This window comes from Microtus ochrogaster, linkage group LG8 (assembly GCF_000317375.1).
Source record: "Microtus ochrogaster isolate Prairie Vole_2 linkage group LG8, MicOch1.0, whole genome shotgun sequence".
Classification (NCBI taxonomy): domain Eukaryota; kingdom Metazoa; phylum Chordata; class Mammalia; order Rodentia; family Cricetidae; genus Microtus; species Microtus ochrogaster.
The window spans coordinates 15286245-15293691 of NC_022033.1; the positions used below are offsets into that span (position 1 = coordinate 15286245).

The 7447-nt window shown below is 51.3% G+C and overlaps 1 protein-coding gene across 3 annotated transcripts in view; it reads right to left on the reverse strand.

Moving 5' to 3' along the window:
* Nucleotides 1-7441, reverse strand: part of Tox2 (TOX high mobility group box family member 2) — a 117631-nt gene extending 110190 nt beyond the window's left edge. Inside the window, exon 1 of one of the 3 annotated variants that reach the window (XM_026787184.1) lies at nt 7389-7441. The gene's annotated coding sequence lies outside the window, so the exon portion shown is untranslated. Of the gene's footprint in view, nt 1-6143; nt 6534-7376 lie in introns of those variants that run through there. The other 2 variants (XM_026787185.1, XM_026787187.1) reach the window with 2 other exon arrangements.
* Between the last annotated feature and the right edge of the window lie 6 nt (nt 7442-7447).

Consider the following 7447-nt stretch of genomic DNA (forward strand, 5'->3'; position numbering starts at 1 on the left):
TGCCCAGACCCAAGTGCTCCATCATGGCTGGTTGCTCCACTCACTAGGCACCATCCTCTGGGCTGGCTCATGGGACAGTTCTGAACCCCATCACTCAAAATCACTTGGACCCTGCTCTGCTCTAGACTCCAGGCTTCCCACAGTCTTCAGATTCTGGGGCAACCAGAGACTGAGTTCCTCTAGCACAGAGGCAACCGGGCAGCCCTACACTCAGTCATTCCCTCATGCCCCGAGCATGCTAAATTACCTTTTTTTAATCTTTTACCTCCAAGTTTGTTTATTTTATTTTTTTATTGTTGAGACAGTTCCCTTATGTAGCTGAGGCTAGTCTGAAATCCAAGATAACCTCTCTCTTATAAAGTTAGGCTGCCTCAGGTATTTTGTTATAGTAATGAAAAGCAGGCTTACACGGTCTTCAAAAAGCATCACCACTGCCCCCTGGTGGAGGATCCTTCCATGCACCACAATTATAAAAGATACCCAACTGCTCATTTCATTATATCTCCATACCACTCTATTCTGAAAGAGTGATGGTCACTGATTCAATTCTCCTTTGTACACAGGGAAGCAGAAACCCAGGGAAAGCTCATGACATGTTCAAAGTCTCTCAGGAGACTGGAGTGAGCCCGGTAGGCCTGGGCTGCTGTTTCGGATATATAAAAGCATGATCCTGGGAGGACCCTCTACAAGATGGGACAAAAAGAGTTTCCTGCAGAGATGCTGGCCTCCTGGCAGAGCCCCTTAATTCCAGCCAGGCCATGGCTCCTCCCACAGCACCATCCCTGCCCCCTGCAGAAGGAAGCCTTGCCAATCTCGTCCCCGCAGATGCTGTAAAGTCCTCAGATCCCCCAAGTGCAGGCTAGGCAGTAAGAGCAACCTCCACTTCATGGATTTTGCCAAACGGAGCCTCCAGTCATTCAGTATCCATGCTTTCCCACTCCCCATCCTTACCCGATCCTGGGCCCAGAACTGTGTGGGTGGAAAGCAAAATAAGCCACCCACCACCACTTACTTACTGAGCCATTATAAGAAGGCACTGTGCCAAGTGCTGGGCATGGTTCCTGTTTGCCAGGAACCTACACAAAACTGTACACAAACAACCAAGCCACCACTATGCAGACTGTGACCTGTAGCAGACTGTGACCTGTAGCGTGTGACCAGCTGCAGCCTCACATGGGGCCTCATAGATGTGCAAATTCCAAGGGTCCATCCCCCTGGACCAAATGAATGGAAATCCCTGGGAGTGTGGTCCAGGAATCTGCTGTTTCAAACTTACCAATCAGAGGCGGGAGTCTGTCTCTGAGGTTGGGCTCTCCAACTGCTCCTGCAGAGAGCGAGAATTCACTTTCCATCACCCACAGGCTCACGACTGCCTGCAACTATAGCTCCAGAAGATCCAATGCCCTCTTATGGCTCCCACAGGCATCTGTACACATGTGTACACACACACACACACACACACACATCCAAACATACATACAGTCATAAATAAAAATAAATGAAGCTCTGAAAAAAATTACCAAGTAACTCTCATTATAAACATAAATTTTCAAAATTTCAAGAGCCTGCCAGCAACCTCCCACCTTAAAACCACAGAATGGGGGCTGGGGTGATGGCTCAGTGGGGAAGGAGCTTGCCGCGTAAGCATGACGAGTGGCATTTGGATCCCCAGAACCCAGTGAAATCCAGGCATGGAGGTACACATTTATAGTCCCACGCTGGTGAGGTGGAGGCAGGTAGACCCTAGAGGACTCTAGCCAGAATGTAAGATCAGTTCAATGAGAAACTGATCTTAAAATGTATATAAAGGAAGACGTCTGTACTGATTTGCTTTCTGTTGCTATGGTAAAACACCATGACCAAACCAACATGAGGAAGGGTTTATTTAGCTTACAGATTACAGTCCATCACTGAGGGAAGGAATCTGGAGTCAGAAACTGAGGCAGTAACCATGGAGGAATGCTGCTTACCAACTCTCTCCCTGTTGGCTTGCTCAGCTTGTTTCATATACAACCCAGACCCATCAGCTAGGGGATGGCACTGCCCACGGTGGGCTGGACCCTCCCAAGTCAATTGGCAATCAAGAAAGTGCCCAGCAGACACGCTCACAGGCCAGTCTTATAGAATCAATGCCTCAACTGAGAGTCCTTCTTCTCAGGTCTAAGTGTGTGTAGCATTGATAAAAACTAACTCTAACTATGACAACACCCAGTGTCAACCTCTGCCTCCACATGTGTGTGCATCAGGGCACGCACATACACACAGTCACACAAATACACACACCCTTGCAAAGCCACACACCACCCTAGGCCATGGCTCACTTTAACCCTCTTGCTTACTTCATACCCAGAGACCTATTAATCATATTACTATATATTTCATCCACAGACAGATAGATAAGCTTTGGGAGCAACAATTCAGGTTTGCTTTGTTCATTGCCATAGCATTGGTTACCTAGCAAAGTTCTAACACAAAGCAGTGATCAATAAATATTTGTTGATTAAATAACAGATGATAGAACATGCCACATCCCACTCAGTAGTCACTGGGAGAGACTGGAGGAAGAGAGCAGGTGGCTGGCCACAGAGTGCTCCATGACAGTGGCACCCAGGTTAGCCTTTAAGGGGGATCAAACAGGGATAAAGGATGCCCAGAGCAGAGAGGTTAAAACCTCTTACTGGAGTAGGTGGCAGGTGGTTGATACCACCATCAACTCATCAATAGCTGGTCTGTGCCAAGAACTATCCTGGCCTACCCCTCTCACTCCTGTATCCTGGGTCTCAGGAGTAGGCAATGTCCTCCAGAAGGTGGGGCTGGAGCTGCCACTGCTCTTCTAAAGGACCCAGGTGTTGGCGGAGACTGCTTGTTCGTTCCTGGCCTCCCAGGCTGGAAATAATCACACAGAATCTATATTAATTGCAACATTGCTTGGCCTATTAGCTTGGGCTTCTTATTAACTTACTCTTATATCTTAGATTAACCCATTTCTAATATTTTATATTTTATCACAAGGCTTGTGGCTTACCAGTAAGGTTCTGGTGGGCAGGCATCTCTCTCCTTCAGCGGCTACAAAGCGTCTCCCTTACTCTGCCTTCTTTCCTCCTCTACCTCTGCTTGGAATTCCTGTCTTGCTATGTTCTACGCTGCCATAGGTCCAAAGCAGCTTCTTTATTAACCAATGGTAATAAAACATATTCATAGCATACAGAAGGGAATCCCACACCACCCAGGTTTGATTTCTACGCCCCACAGGGTGGCTCACAACCATCTGTAATACCAGTTCAGGGGATCTGAGGCCCTCTTCTGGCCTCCAGAGGCATTGCATGCCCATCATTCTGCATATACAGACAGACAAAATAACCATACCCATAAAACAAAAATAAACAAAGCTTAAAGAAAAAAATTGAAAGAGGATACCTAGGCTCAGCAATATTAAATAACTTGCTCTTTCCACAAAGACTTGCAGAAGAGCACTCGTGGCAGGCTTTATTTACAATTTCCCAGACTGGAAACAAACCCAAATGAAGTACTAAGAGTGCTGTATCTACACGAAGCAATGTCACTCAGCAACAAAGAGGAACAAACCACACACACACACACACACACACACACACACACACACACACACACACACCAAAAGAATCTGAAAGACAGACCGAGCTAAAAAGAGGCCATACTCAAAACGCCTATGTTGCATATGAGATTCTGGGGCTTAACTGGAGTTAATAGTCCTAAATTGATCTGAAACAAACTGTGGAGATAGAAATCAGAAAAGAAACCGTCACTGGGACAGTGGATGGGTGCTCACCGGGAAGGGCACAATGGGGCTTTCTAGGGTAATGGAAATATTCTCTACCTAGACTGGATTAGTGGGTACATGGGTGTTTATATCTGCCAAAGCTCATTTGCATTTTATTAAACTAAGTCATACTCAGTAACAACAAGGAACTAGAGAGCTTAGAGGTGGCTTGGTAGGTAAAGGCACCTGTTGCTAAACCTAGCAACCTAACTTTGACTTCTAGGACACACACAGTGTCCTCGGACTTCCATGCATGCCCACATGAATATATGTATTTTAAACTTGCTTTTAAAAAGCTGTACATCATTTTCTCTAGTTCACAAAATCACACATGGAGCTATGAAGCCAGGTTTACCCTGTCAGTGGCTAACTGGCATCAGTCTGCCTTAGCTGAGTTGGGAGCTACCAACCTGGTAAAGTGCCTCCCAAAATCTGAATGGAAGGGATAATTCAAATCTCAGTGGCTGGAAATCATAGGTCCCCAGCCCCCAAACAGCAACAGAGACTCACAAAGAGGCCAGACTACTGTCCTGCCGTGACTTGAGAAACAGAAATGTAGATTCAACCTCAACTGTGCCTTTTGCCTGCTCAGTTACCCATAGGTATACTGCTCCGTGACTCAGTTTCCCCATCTATGAAGCAAAGAGGAGATCAATAGTCCCCTTCATGAGATCCCAGATCCTCCATGCCAGAGGCCAGGAGCCGCTGTGCTTACCAAGCATCGATACTACATTTTTAAATGTAACATACTTGCCTTTTATCCGGTAAGCAATTTTTCTAATGCATGCTAGTGTTACCGTGATTAATAAATTACGCAAGTATTCTGAAGCTAAAATGAAGCCACGGCGGCTTTTTATCATTGTGTGTTTACTCAAACAAAAAACACCAAAAGAACAGCTAGTGCTCATGACTTCAATTTAAAGAGGCTAGGAATCTCTGTGTAGAGGATTGCTAAGGGGACAGTCACCAAGGGGATGGTCGCCAAGGGGACCGTCGCCAAGGGCCCTTCCAGGTCAACTGCCCCACGGTTGTCTGACATCATTTGGGCAAATGCTTGAGAGGCAAGCCTCTTGTCTTGGCTGCAGGAACAGAGCCCCCAGTGTGTGGGCTGTGTTCTGGCTCTGTAACCCATTTTACAGACACACCGCCCCAGTGGGCTATTACCACACCTTAGGCCTCAGTTTACCCTCCAGCTCTGATAGTGAGCCGCTGTGAGGGAGCTTGAAGCTTGGACATTTTCTTTTCCACAACCTTTCTACATCAGTTTCTGGAGTCTGAAAAAAAATGGAGTTCCTAGTCACAGTGAACCCCATGAACCATCACGGAAGGCCACAGCCCGCTGGGGAGTCTGCCAACAGGACTCTGGCTCAAGCTGAGCCAGGTGCTCCATCACCCCACCCACATCTAAGAGCATGGTCACACCTTCCGTTCAAGCATTCTAGTGGCTTGTCCCACCCCGCTATGCTCAAAACTTCTCCAGCTATGGTCAGGGTCCTACAGCACAGATAGAAACCCAAATCTCCACCCTCCACTTCTGCGCCCTCCCCAGCGAGTTGCGATCTCGGAGGTTCTTGGTGCTGAGTCAGAGGTTTCTAAAGCTTCCGAATAAAATACGCGGGGTGGGGGTGGGGTAGGATGGGGGGCTCCGCAGAGTCCTGCTTCCCAAAGGCGGCAGTGAGAGACAGTTTGTCCCCACTCTGATGGGGTTTGCAGATACATCACCTCCAAAAAACCTCTTTTAGCTAATCTCTACCTCCTCCTCAGCCTGGGTACCCAGACTTGAAGGCACAAATGCCCAGTCTCTATCTCGGCCTCTAAACCAGAGGGTGAGCCCTGTCTTACCCATTTGGTGTTTTAAACGTAACAAAGCCAGAGGCAGAAGATGACCCAATGCCCCATCCCTTAGCTCCTTGTAAAACTCCACTTGTTCTTTTTAATCTATTTTCCCACCACCACAGTGGAAGCGGCTCCGGAACCCGCCTTCTCTCTAAGGCACCATCCCCCCTCTCAGGCTTCCAACTTTGCGGATCAGCGCACAAAAGATAATCTGCTCTCCCCTCGGCGAGATGCGTGCCGCCCACCTCCGCCCCGGGACGCCCCCCGCCTGCGCGGCTCACGCCTCCCGGACCAGGGTAAACTGCAGAGGGCTCCTGGCGGCAACCGCTCCCTTAGGGCCTGAGGACGCACTTGCAGAGGCCCAGCCCCGGAGGCCCTGGATCGGCCGGACGCTCTGCTCCCGCAGTATCCCGGCAGCACCCCTGGAGCCAGGAGCTGGGCGGACAGCCTGTGGGGAAGGGGATAGACCCCAGAGGGTCGCGGATCCAGCCACCCGACGCGCACTCACCACGTAGCACCGCAGAGCCCGCGCGTCTGCGCCCCGACCGCCCGGAGACCCACGCGCGCTGTTCAATCCGGGCTCCGAGTGACGAAAAGCCGCTCTCGTCTCCAGCCTGACCCGGACCGACGCACAGACCCGGGGACGCACCGACCGTCTGGCTTCCCAACTAAGTTTCAAAGTTCCCTTCCCTGCGAGGGAAGAGGATTCGGACAGCGTGGCTGCCCCTGACCCTGCCCGATGGGCTAGAAGAGGAGCTGGGGTCCGACTCCTCAGGTCCCAGGATCCAGGCACAGCCTCCTGACGGCGCTGCGTTACGGGGACCTGCCTGGAGTTGGGGACAGAGATCCTGGAAAAAATGGGGGATGGGGGGGCGGCTAGAGGTGCTTCCTCACGGCAGCCCAAGCCGAAGGGACGCTAGGTCCCCGATTCAGGGAAGGGACAGGCCTTGATTGGACGCCACCAACATAGAATCCCGGGCGCCAAGGGGGCAGTGACGGCCAATTAGTAAACGGCCCAATTAGTGCGCGGCAGCGACAAGTTAAAACCCCGACGCGCGAGTGTGGACGACCAAGGGGTGGGGGGTGGGGAGTGAAGGGTGCTGGAGCCCGTGACTGTCTCTGGGTGTGCCCGGGTATGACTGCGAGGCCGTCAGGGCGATTCGTAGCTGAGGCTTCTTGTCCAGGAGATGGATCAGTGTGACCGTGTGCACTTGTGGGTCATTGTGAGTGTGAGCTGGGACTGTCGGAGCTACTTCTTTGTGTGGCTGTCCCCGGTTGTCACTGGATGTGACAGCGGGTAGGAACGTGGGCAGCAGCGTTGTGTGTGCGGATGGGTGAAGTGACTTGTGTATGTTAATGTAGCCGTGTACGTGGGCGAGAGGCTGAGTGTGGTTGACGATAAATGACTGGCACGGTGACTTACGTGGGACGGTGAAGGCTGTGTGTGGTGCCGCCTGGTTGGGTGACAGAGAGTCGGTGCGCGTCGGCTTGTGAATGAATACGAAGTGTGGGTGAGTGTGTCACCGTGTCGTCGTGCGGGTGGCTGTCGGGCTGACTTCTGCCTGTGATCCACAACTCGGGGCGTGTGTGTGACCGCGAGGGTAGCGGTGTGAGCGGCACGTGCCCATCGACGGGGCTGTTGTGTGCGTGTCCCCCTTGTGAGCCCCAAAGTGGCCTCGTCCGCAGCCGCGAGGTGACTCCTGCCCCACGCTCGAGCCCGGGACGCTCGGCCCCTGCCTACCTTGCCGCCTACCTTGCCGCAGTGGTAGTAGTCCAGGTGCGCCAGGCCGGCCGTCTCGGCCCCGGGCCGCG